The 12,438-nt window shown below is 47.4% G+C and overlaps 1 long non-coding RNA gene across 3 annotated transcripts in view; it reads right to left on the reverse strand.

Moving 5' to 3' along the window:
• LOC147413170 (uncharacterized) overlaps positions 1-12,438 on the reverse strand; it is a 29,211-nt gene that overhangs the window by 12,811 nt on the left and 3,962 nt on the right. For 2 of the 3 annotated variants that reach the window (XR_015184058.1, XR_015184056.1), the window contains exon 3: positions 8,185-8,320. The exons of the other annotated variant lie outside the window; for it this stretch is intronic. This is a non-coding gene — a long non-coding RNA (uncharacterized LOC147413170). The remainder of the gene's footprint in view (positions 1-8,184; positions 8,321-12,438) is intronic. 3 annotated transcript variants of the gene reach the window in all.

A 12,438-nucleotide genomic window follows, 5' to 3' on the forward strand; every position in this document is an offset into this window, starting at 1 on the left:
CGCGCCGCCATGCTGCTACCGGGCACGCGCTTGCCCCGCCCACCGCCGACGCGCCGGAGGGGCCGGAGCCGGCGCGCGAACGCCGGGCTGCAGGACCGCGCCTCGGGCACGGGGCGAGGGGCGGAACGGCAGCGCCGGCCCCGCGCCCGCGGAGCGGCAGCGGGGCTGCCTTACCGGGAGGCAGCAGACGGCGCCAGGCAGCCCCCGCGGTGTCGCATGGCCGCTGCGGGCGAACGGCAGCGTGGAAACAGCGAGCGACACCGCGCATGCGCGGGTCGGGGCTGCAGTACCTGTCCTTGGCCGCATGGTGGCAGCAGAGCGCCGCAAAGCGAACTGAAACGCGCAGAAAGCCCATTTAAGAAGCGCGGGCTCTGAGGAAATCCGGGGGCGATGGACAGAAAAGGCAGCGAACGTGCCCCTCCAGCCCGTGTCCGGGGCTACACGGCAACAGCTGCCCTGTCCCCCGATGACCCCTCACCAGTCAGGGAGGGGCGTAGGGAAAGGGGAGGAGACCTGCGGGTCGAAGTGAAATCGGGTTTAATGAGACAGCACCACTACCAACAGAGGCGTGCAAAGTTACACTGGGCCAAATGAACGTGCAGCAGCCACGATCGACAGGAGAGGGGTCCTCGGGAGCAAGGAGAAGCAGGGAAAGGAGAGAGCCCTGCAGGAGCCCCGCGGGAGATCCCCTCCCTCAGCAAACCTTCCCGCTTTATACTGAGCATGACACAATGGTCCGGGCTACACCTGTAGCTGACTCAAAACTGCTAACAGCCTTGCTGAGCATTGCTGGGCTGTGATTCTGGACCAGCCAAACCGTGACGGCGAAACACAGACAGGCAAGGCTGTAGACAGAAACTTTTAAAAGCGACGGGATTAAGGAAATAAGGAAAAAAAATAAAAATAAAAATAGCAACGGAGAATAGAAAGAAAATGTATAAAGCAAAGGCACTGAATAAAAAGTTAAAACTTAAGACATCAAAAAGCGGAGTAGATCTGGAAAATACAGCTTAAGCAATAGGGATTAGGGAAATAAAGGGAAAAGATATAAAAATACACAAAGTGACAGCAAACAAAAATGGAGACCGAAAGAAAAATTTAAAAGGACAGCGGTAAGGAAAGATAAGGTATAATTAAAAAAGACAGGAACTGGGATAAAAGTAGACAGAAATCTTTAAAAGCAACAGGGTACAAGAAACAAAAATAATAAAAAAAAATAGAGTTGGGGAGGTGGACAGAAGGAAATGGAGGAAGAATTATTTTTTTTTATTATGTGACAGCATACAGGACAGAGAGGAATTAAAAAGGAGGGACAGGGCGCCAGAGGGAGGGAGAAGGAGAAAGAGAAATTGCAATGCAAGGAGGCATGAGAAACACAGGAAAGCATTAAGAAACTGGGAGAGGGAGCCAGAAAATGGGACGCCATGAACAAGAGAAGGACGGAGAGGGGGACGAGGGTGTAGAGAGGACAGCTGAGAGATTGCACCGAAAAAAGAGGGACCGAGAGACAAATCAGAGAGATGGGGAGTGAGGCAGAAGGGACTGGCAAGACAGAGGCAGGACAAGGGCCGGGGACAAATTCTAAAGCAATCGGGGAAAAGAAACACAGGCAAGAAACAAAAATAGAAACAGGGAGCCAAATAGAAACACGTGTAGAACGAATATTTCAAAAAGTGATGGGCTATGGGAAACAGAGGCAACAAGTAACATGTGGGGGCAGGGCGACAGAGATGGAAGAAGCAAAACTAAAGAAGTGATTGGGTAGAGGACACAGAGGGAAGAATTAAGAACTAGACACAAGGAGATGGACAGAGGGAAAAGTAGAAAGAAAATTTTAAATGTGAAAGGATACAAGAATTAAAAGAATAGGTATACGGACCTGCATAGAGAGAGATGTAGAGAAAAATGTGAAAAACAACAGGATATGAGAAACATAGGCAAGAAATTAAAATTAGGTCAAGGAGAGGGAGAGCGAGAGAAAGGTTGCAAGAAAATTTCAAAAGCAACTGGGTTCAAGAAACTTAAGCGAGAAGTTAAAAGACAGGAATGGAGAGGTAGAAACTTTCAAAAGCAATGGGGTACAAGAAACATGCAAGAAGGAAAAAACAGGAACAGGGAGCCTGACAGAAGCAAACTGCCATGGGTTGGCCTTGGCTGGCTGCCGAGTGCCCGCCAAGGTGCTCCATCATTCCCTTTCCTCAGCCAGAGGAAGAAAATGGAACAAAAGCGCTAGTGGAAGCCCACCACGCTTCCCACAATCAACAGGGACCTGGATAAATGAAGTCAGGGAGAGAGGGAGACCTAGAAACGCCCTTTTCACAAGCAATAGAGCAGAATGAAAACAGAGCTGGTGGGGTGCCAGAAAGGAAAAGACATAGGAAGGAAAGGTAGAAGGTGACACTTTACAGGGTAATGCTAGCAGAAGAGCAAAAAGCTTTGGGGAAGCAGACAGCCTGAAAGGCAGACAGAGGCAGGGACAGGCAAGGAGGCAGGCAGAGATCTGGAGAACCAGGCAGGGATGGGCCCGGACACGCACGAGGGGACACGTGGCTCCTGGTGCCAACGGCAGACCTTCACCGCCCCGAGGCTTTTCTCTCTGTCTCTGCCCCTTCCTCCTCCACAGTACCGGCTGCCTGACCTTAGGAGTAGGCGGTGGGTGACTCAACGCACTTCTCCCATGAGGTTTCCTGGACATGCAGCAGCTCACATGTGTGGCCAACAGAGCCGCCAAGGTCCTGGTGCCATGTGCTGGTGGCGCGCTCTGTTGGGGATGGCTGGGAGGGATCCATCCTTGCCACAGGGACTGGCTGGAGACAGCTGCCTGTGGAAGCCCCTTGGTTTGACTCCTCAGCCAGCTCCTGCAGGCAGGCATGCCCAGGCAGCCCCCTTCCTAGCCCAAAGCAGGGCCAGCCCCATCATTAGCCTCACTGGCCACACCTGACCCAGCTGGAGCCCATCAGGAACAGGGGCCTGGGCAAAGCCCCACAGCACATGGCCCCCTCCCTGGCACCTGCCCACAGCCACGAGCTCTGCACCCAGGGGCTTGAAAACCATCCAGGGGCACAGAAGAGGCAGGAAAAGTTTACTCACCTCTGCCCAGAACAAATCCTGGCACTGAGCTGGCTACAAGGCTCGGTGTGCAAACGCAGCAGGACAGCAGGAGACAAGGGAAGAGAAAAGCAGGAGGAAGATAGAGAAGAGGTGGGGGACAGGGAGACAGCAAACGGGATGCTGCAAACAGGAGAGGGACGGGGAGCGGGACAATGGTGTAGAGAGAGGAGAGCTGAGAGACTGACCAAAACCATGGGGGTACGCCATATCAGGGTTGTCAATACACATATGGTAACGGGGCCCTGAGGGTCCAACCCGACCAGTGGGATTTTACTCCTGCGGCTTTAAGGATGCCGAGAGGAGCTGTACTGCTTGGGAGAAAGGTTTGTTTGTGGTTAGCCTGGCTTTCATAGAAGTGGGGAAAATCGCATGACAACAACCAATCGTATTAAGAAGCCTGTTTAAAGTTATAAAAGCAGTTACTACTGGGACTGCCCCCCCGACAGGGTGGCCCAGAGAGCCTTGGTACGAAAGTGGTATGCCCAGATTGAACACTATTGTAACATTTTCTCAGCGACCGAAGGAGCTTTAAAAAACCTAACTATACAAGAACTGGAGAGCCTGGATGGCAACCAAGATAAACCTGCCTCAGTCATTTGGGTGGCCCCTCCTTTTTCCCATGATCAGTCAGTAAGTGCTTGGTTTACCGACGCTTCTGCCAAGAGAGAAGGAAAAGTGTGGAGATGTCAGGCAGTAGCACTTCGTACGTCCTCTGAGGAACAGATTACTACAGAGTGGAAATGCAACAAGCAAGATTCCCTCATCGTGTCTTGCCACCAACAGTATGTCACCAACTTCACCTTAGACCCAAGTACCGACAATGTCGAAATCACCAAATCCTGTATCAATGAGCATGGGGATTGTTGGTACAACTTCACTTTGACCAAGCCTGCCTATGAGGTGTGTAATTGTCACAGTAATCTGGCAAACCAGTCAGGCCTATCAGGCCTAACATTCAAATTCAAAATAAATGCTGTAACTAAGCCTCCAGTGATGCTTGTTGCAGTGGTCACACACCATGGCATAGATACCCTCTTCACACTAACTGACAAAAGTGAAGTTATACCCTCTTTTACGGTGGTACAGGGTGATGATATCACAATATGATGCAGATTGACTACTGAATCCCTCGTCGAACGCAGAAACAGTTATGGAACTGGACCACATGGCCCTATTCCGTCGTGTAAAAGTCAAAACCAAGATTATTGGCTAAACCTGACTGCTGTACAGTACTCCCATAAGATCATGTGTGGCAAAAACAATACAAGATACTGGGGGGAACTCAAAATAGATGTTGTAATACCCACCACTCAATCAATTGTTGTGCTTAGTCCAAAAATCTTTGGAATTGGATCATATGTAATCAGAAATACGGGCCAACAACAAAGTTGTTCAATCCGGCATGGTCTCTTAAACGAGTTGAGTTGCTGATGCAAAATAATGTCTTGGAAATTCAGCCAGCTTGCTCACCTTTCCCAAAAACTTCTTACAAGGGATGGAGAACCTGGCTGCAGAAACAGACTCCTTCCAGGAAATGAACACAGAGAGACCTAACCGGTGTTTTGGGAACAGGATTGGGAGTTCTAAATAGTATCGATTCAGAGGTATTAATGAACAAATTGGCTACCACCACCAGTGATCTGACCAAATTGCAACAGCTTTTGCAATCTTCCCTATTGGCTTTGGGAACTAACCAACGGCTGTTATCAAATATATTACCAAAATGGGAAAAGGTGAATGCAAAGGACCATGAATTGATTGTGGATGCACTCGGTGTGGTCCAAAATAACCTCTCTTTGGCTCTCAGTTGTATCCAGGCTCAATTGTGGATGCAATTGGTGGTGCTCTAATCATAAGAGAAGGTGAAGGAGGCACTTCCCCCACTGAAATTCAGAAAATAATTTGGGACAGTGCCACTGACTTAGAGAAGGAACTCCAATCCTGGTAGAATCCGGCTGGAAGTAGGGCCCCTTTAATCCTGGTCAGTCACTCCCTTGTAAAACTGACTTAAGAGTCCTTTCAAGAGGATCAGAAGTAAGATCAGCCCTTCTACTCTGTCTGGGAATTGCCTACTTGAAACTGGACCAGCATTTTTCTTGGAAGAATCCCCTTTTGTGATTGTTTTTCTCCGCGACTCACGTACCCGTGCCTCTAGGATCGAAGTGGGTTTTCCATCCCGTTTCCTCATGTCCTCTCCATGGTCACAAAGGTAAAACCACAGGGCACCCTGTGGTGTGTACATACTATACTCTCTCTCTTGAGCAGGGGCACACTTACTCCTAACAGCTGAGGTATTGGTGCATACAGGTGCAGGGTACTTTTAATTGCCAGAACTCTTGGGACAGTTTCTTGGCTAGTATGTCTGGCAAGTTCTCCACAGCTGCAATGAGGGAGGAGGAGATATATTCTTTGAATCGACGGAGTTGGTGAGCCACATCATCCACCCTCGGTGACTCTTTGTCTCCCCAGTCCATTACTGACAATGAGTTGGCACACGATGATGGTGCACTCCATACAAACTTCTCCCACAGGGATTGTAAGCATCTGACTTTATCTGGATCTGTGGGTAACTGCGCATCGTCTGGGTCATAAACCATCTTCCACATGGCTAATTCCCTCAAGTATTGGATACCTCTATCCACGGTGGTCCACTTGCCTGGTTGACATATAACATTTACCTTGAAGGGATACCTTTCCCTCATGCCTGACAGAAGTCATCTCCAGAGGTTAAGGGCTTGTGTCTTTTTTCCAATCACCTTGTCAATGCCCCGTTCCCTATGCAGGGATCCCAGCTGCTTGGCTTCCCTAACCTCTAATTCCAAGTTACTGGCCCCATTATCCCAGCATCGGAGCAGCCAGGTGGCAATGTACTCAACCTGACGACAGATGAAATCTTTTCCCATATCTTGCAGCTCACTCAGGGATAGAGATCAGGTAATAGCCTCTTCCTCCTGTTCTTGTGATGACCCGTGTTCATTTTTCTGCATATGGGCCACTGATACTGGCACAGGTTGGTTCTCTGGTTTAGCTGCAGCGCCGGTCACATGGGTTAGAGCAGCAGTGCCTGTCATTTTGTTGTCAGATCCAGAGACCTTCTCTTCCCTTTGAGAGCACTGAGTAGTGTTGAACAGGGCTCAGTAGGCACGGGACAGGCCTCATCACATTGCAGTGATTTGCGTCTCTCTGGAATTGCTGAGGTGACAGCATACTTTTTCCAAATATTCCACTAGTTTTTCAAGATTCTGCACTTGTTCAGGAGTGAAGTTCCAAAATATGGGAGGTGCCCGGTGTCCTAGGTACTCGCCCATACTATCCCACACACCCTGCCACTCATAACTCTCCAGCCTTGGGGCAGATCTATGGGTGATACCCTTAAATAGTTGTTTAACCCTAAACAAGGCCCAAACCACATTCAGGGTTGCCAGCAACAGGATCGTGCTGGTTTCAACATCCCAAGGATATGCAAAATTCTCAAGAGCTAGTGTAATTAGCCTGGAGAAGGGTAAATTGAAGGAAGATGTCTCCCCCATACAGATTGTCTCTCCAAGAAAAGGTAAAGGGTGTAATTACTAATGGGTTCCAATAGATGGCTCCCGAAGTACAGAGGTGATGACAATGCTGAGTACAAATACCAAATTAGTCCCACGACCGATAATTTTATCGTACAATAAACCAGCGTTACATAGTACAGCAAAGCAAAAACCTTAATCCACCTCCCAGGGATGATGAGCAGCAGCATAGGGACTATACACGGCAAGTGAGGTGGTACATAACACAACCTTAAGAACAAGCGCCACAACTTCTAAGAGCCAATAAATCAACATTGTGACCAGCGACTATCAAACTAGTATTATGAATGCTTATAACAAATTCGTTTTAACACGATCTGGTCATATCATTATCTCAATCTTTCATGCCCCAGTTGGGCACAAAAAAGGACTGTTATGGTTTAACCCCAGCCAGCAACTAAACCCCACGCAGCTCTCGCTCACTCTTCACCCCTCCCAGTGGGATGGGGAGGAGAATTGGAAAAAAAAATTAAAACTCGTGGGCTGAGATAAGTACAATTTAATAACTAAACTAAAATAAAATATAATAGCAATAATAATATTAGTTGTAATGAAAATTAATGTAACAAAAAGAAAGAGAAACAAAACCCAAGAAAAGACAAGTGATGCACAAGACAATTGCTTACCACCCACTGACAGGTGCCTGAGCAACTACCTACTCCCCCGGCCAACTCCCCCCAGCTTACATACTGAGCATGACATTCCATGGTATGGAACATCCCTTTGGCTAGTTCCGGTTAGCTGTCCCAGCCACGCTCCCTCCCAGCTTCTGATGCACTTGCTTGCTGGCAGAGCACGGGAAACTGAAAAGTCCTTAACTTAGGGTAAGCACTACTTAGCAATAACTAAAACATCAGCGTGTTATCAACATTATTCTAAATCCAAAACACAGCACTGTACCAGCTACTAGGAAGAAAAATAATTCTATCCCAGCTGAAACCAAGGACACAAGGGCAGCTAGATTTCACCCAGGACTGACATGTGTGAAATACAACGTCTTAAGAGAAAGCTTTTCTGACTCACTGCTGAAATGCACTGCACATCAGCAGCACAACCGGGTCAAAAAGGAATCCTGAAGTGCCTGGCATTGCAAAATGTAATTAGAGTACGATCTGCTACACGATGAACTTAAGGAAGCAAAAGGGTCAATTATAAAAGATAATGAAAATAGTATTGTAAAATGGTGTAAGCCATGTAACTGCCATGCAAAAACAGCACTTAAGAACTGTGACCCCTCTTAACTTTCGCATTTCCTAACCCCTTTTGTGCAGCCTAACCTGTATATTGCTTCATTTTGTACGAACTCGTAAAAATGTTGTTACACATGTGTCAGAATAGCTGTTACATCCTTCTTGTTGGGCTCTTTGGTATGCTTACCAGAATGAACGCTACCTGAGATTACGAGCTTTTACCTCGGGGTGGATGTGATCTGAAGACCCAACCTAAGCCAGCTCTTCCTGGCTGAGAACACCCCATACCAACAACAAAACAACAGAAGATTTACCCTTCAGTGAAACCAGGCGTATAACCACGGCCAGAACCGCAACCGACCAGAATCGAGGATAAACTCCCCCACTTGCACGGGACATCAGTTTAGAGCACTGAAGGCGAACACACCACTGACCATACGTTCACACCACCTGCATGGGACAAGCACATGTGATTACATGAGCAATAGTAACTGATGAGCCCACCCCTTAACACGAATGATTTGGTAAGTCCACACAACCGTACCGCAACATTTATAAATGCTTTCCTCTGTCTCAGGGTCCCCCATGCATGAGGCTGGGGCACCACTATGCACATAGCTATAATAAGAGAATAAATTCCCTTGGTAATTCTGTGTTAAGCATCCTTGTCTTCCTCCTTGGCTGGTGAAGAATTGGCTTTTACAGGAGAACATGTTCCCGTTGTGCGACCATTAACTGTGAAAGGTACTCTGTTAGGCCATCAGATGCATTGTGAGGGAAAGCTGCAAGGGCCTTTCAGAGACGTGGCTGTGAGAGAAACCAGATTGCTGCCTCAGACAGTTTCACAGCAGGCTAGAGCAGATCTGCATGCTGTCCCCAGGTTTCTGTTCTGATGAGCTCTCTCCTTTTGCATGCTGTCCCCAGGTTTCTGTTCTGATGAGCTCTCTCCTTTCATCTTGTGATGTTCAAGAATATGTGATGTTCAAGGTGATGCTGGGAGATCTGGGTTTGTTTTGTCTTCAGAAGAGAGGGCCTTGGGGGAGTATCATACTGCTGTCTTCAGCTACCTAATGGACAGTTTATCTTGTTTCACCCTTTCATGGAATTCTCTGACTCATTGACCTAAGGAGACTTCCTCTCCCTGTCTCAAGTTCATGTACAGCCCACCCTCAAGGAAGAAGGAATCAGGCCAAATGGAGCAGAGCTTCCTGTGAAGCGAGATTATTGTAGGAGTGGTGTAGGGTGGCACCATGTTCTTGTATTTGTGTGAGGGAGAAGTTTCCCCTTCACAAAAAGTCCATATTAACTCATTAGGTCATTATCACCTGTCAAAAAGCAGTGGGCACAATGGCATTTTCATGTTGGGTGGGAAATGTGTCAAAGCTTTTTATGAGACTCCCATGTTGAGTTCATTTTTCTGCTGATCGTGCTTCCAGTGCACAAATCTGTTTGCTGACTAACTGCAAACAATCATTTCAGAGACTTGGGATCATACTTTTTCTCATTCCTTTTACATTTAGTGTACCTATCCTTGTTTCTTAAGGAGAGGGCCCTGGTCTGAGTGTATTGCATCTGGCTGGGATGGAGTTAATTTTCCTAATAGCAGCCTTCATAGTGCTGCACTTTGTAGCTAGAAAGGTGTTGATAACACACCACCTAATTCTCCTGCAGCAGAAGGAGGCACATGGACAACATGGACAACAAACTCATCACATACTCATAAGAACTCATCTCCTTCTGTACTTCCAGATCACCACCATGTTCCAGCAGCTCCCCAGGGCAGGAAAACACCTGAAGACTGACTCCAGCTGGCATACCCTGTTTGTGAAGGATGCCTGAGAGCTGGACAGGTACGTTGTACAGTACATTCCAAGTCAACAAAGGAAACCTTGTGGCTGGTGTTTACTCCAGGCCATCCCATCAAGGGAAGCCTGACTTCAACTACAGGAAGCATCATGCTCACAGGCTCTGATCCTGCTGGGGGACTTAAATCACCCTGACATCTGCTGAAAAAGCAGCACAGCAAGCTTTAAGCAGTCCAGGAGACTCTCGGAGTGTGTCAAGGATAATTTAATCCAGGTGATAGACAGCCCGACCAGAGAAGAAGCATTATTAGACCTGTTGCTTACCAACATGGATACTCTAATTAGAGATGCCAAGATTGGTGTCAGCCTGGGCTGCAGAGATCATACCCTAGTGGAATTCACAATCGTGAAGGATACGGGCCAGGTGAAGAGTAGAGTCGGGGCCCTGAATTTTAGGAGAGCAAACTTTCAGTTGTTTAATTGGGGATGGGACTGCTGGGAAAATGCCATCAGGGATAAAGGAGCTGAACAGAGCTGGCAGCTCTTTAAGGTCATTTTTCTTAGAGTACCACAGCTCTTGATTCCCAGGTGTAAGAAATCAGGAAAGGAAGACAGGAGATCAGCATGGCTGAGTAAGGACCTCCTGGTCAAACAAAAGCGTAAGAAGGACATGCACAGGCAGTGGAACCAGGGACATGTATCCTGGCAAGAATATAGGAACGCTGCCCAGATGAGTAGGGAGCGGATCAGGAAAGCTAAGGCACAGTTGGAGCTGTATTTAGCGAGGGATGTGAATAATAATAATAAGGGCTTCTACAGGTACATTGGTCAGAAAAGGAAGACTAAAGAAATTTTAACACCACCACCCCTCGATAAATAAGACAAGAGAACCAGTGATAACTGACTTGGAGAAGGCTGAGGTACACAACAATGTTTTGGCCTCAGTTTTCAATGGTAATCGCTCTTCCCACATCTCTCAAGCCCTCCAAGGCAGGGACTGGGGGGAACAACATCGTAAGTGAAGATCAGGTTTGAGACTACCTGAGGATTGTGAACATACATAAGTCCATGGGAGCTGACAAGATGCATCCCAGAGTCCTGAGAGAATTGGCTGATGTAGCTGCCAGGCCACTCTACACCATATTTGAAAAGCTGTGGCAGTGAGGTCAAGTCCCCAGTGACCTGAAAAAGGGAAACATCACACCCATTTTCAAAAAGGGTAGAAAGGAGGACCCTGGGAACTACCGACCAGACACCTCTGTGTCCACTAAGATCATGAACAGATTCTCCTGGAAGATATATCAAAACCCATGGAAGACAGGGGGGTGATTGGAGACAGACAACATGGCCAACCAAGGGCAAATCATGCCTGACTAATCTAGTGGCCTTCTGTAATGGAGTGACTACAAAAGTGAACAAGAGAAGAGCTATGTATGTCATCTACCTGGACTTCTGTAAGGCCTTTGACATGGTCTCACACAGCATTCTTGACACGAAATTGGAAAGATACAGGTTTGACGTGTGAACTGTTAGAAGATAAGGAACTGGTTGAATGGCCATGTCCAAAGCTACAGTCAATGGCTCAATGTCCAGCTAGTAATGAGTGATGTCCCTCAAGGATCTGTACTGCAACCAGTATTATTTAATACCTTCATCAGTAACATAGATAGTGGGACTGAGTGCACCCTCAGGAAGACTGCAGATGACACCAAGCTCAGTGGTGCAGTCGATACGCAAGAGGGAAGGGATGTCATCCAGGACGACTGTGGTGGATACACTCAATCCCTCTTAACCAAACCAGCAGCAGTTTGGTACAGGCTCCAAAGAAGGCGAATGCACGAGCCACAGCAGGGCCAAGAACTCCTCTAGGAAACCAACAAAGGAGTAGAGAAAAGACAGTTGTGGGTACAAGGAGTCTCATGCATACCTCTCCCACTATATGCAATTTGACTGTGAACCAACCACTTTATCCCATAAATAATGACAGCCTACGTGAGCCTTCTCTGAGCTCTACCTGCTAGGCAGCATGGCTGAATGGCGGTGATCTCCCCTTGAGGTAGGACATCTCTCACGGTTGCTCCTCGAAGCAGCAAGATCTTCTACCAGTGACAGATCACTGGATGAGCCCAATTTGAATTCTTCCTGGATGGCAACTGGACTGCACATCAGGCAACTTTCCCCTGGAGCAGGGACACCTCTTGGTGTTAAGAGATATGAGTCATTTAGCTTAAATAAGTAAATTTTAAATAGAATTAATCACTTAAGAGTTATGGTGTTGTTTGATTTAGCATACTGTTTGCTTAGCTTTACTGACTTAGCATGAGTAGCTAGATTTGATGAAGCCTTAGGCTGCAAGCTGTAAATGTCCACTTAGATTTTCTGAATGTGTACCTACTTAGTCAAAACAGGGCCTCCAAAAACAGTGTAAATCAGAGGACAAGGAGGCTTCAAGGCTACAACCATCAACAGCAGCTTCAACTAGACTAGGCCTGTCTGGAGACAATGAAGAAACTCAACAAGGAGTCAGAAGATGTCAGACCAGAATCACTTTCAGATCAAAGGGCACATGAAGAGTGCATGAGAGGGGGGGAATGAATAGTCTGTAAGGGTAAAATTGCCCAGGGATTTCTTTGTTTGGGTTCCTTTTTGTGGGACCCCCTCTCCAGAGGCACCCAGCATGAGCTGACCCTGCTGCTGTACCACTCTATTAAATTATTTATTTTTATAAAATCTGATGGCTGAGAGTTTGTTTCAGGAAGTGTA

This window comes from Leptosomus discolor, chromosome Z (genome assembly GCF_034619465.1).
Source record: "Leptosomus discolor isolate bLepDis1 chromosome Z, bLepDis1.hap2, whole genome shotgun sequence".
In the NCBI taxonomy this organism is placed as follows: Eukaryota; Metazoa; Chordata; class Aves; order Leptosomiformes; family Leptosomidae; genus Leptosomus; species Leptosomus discolor.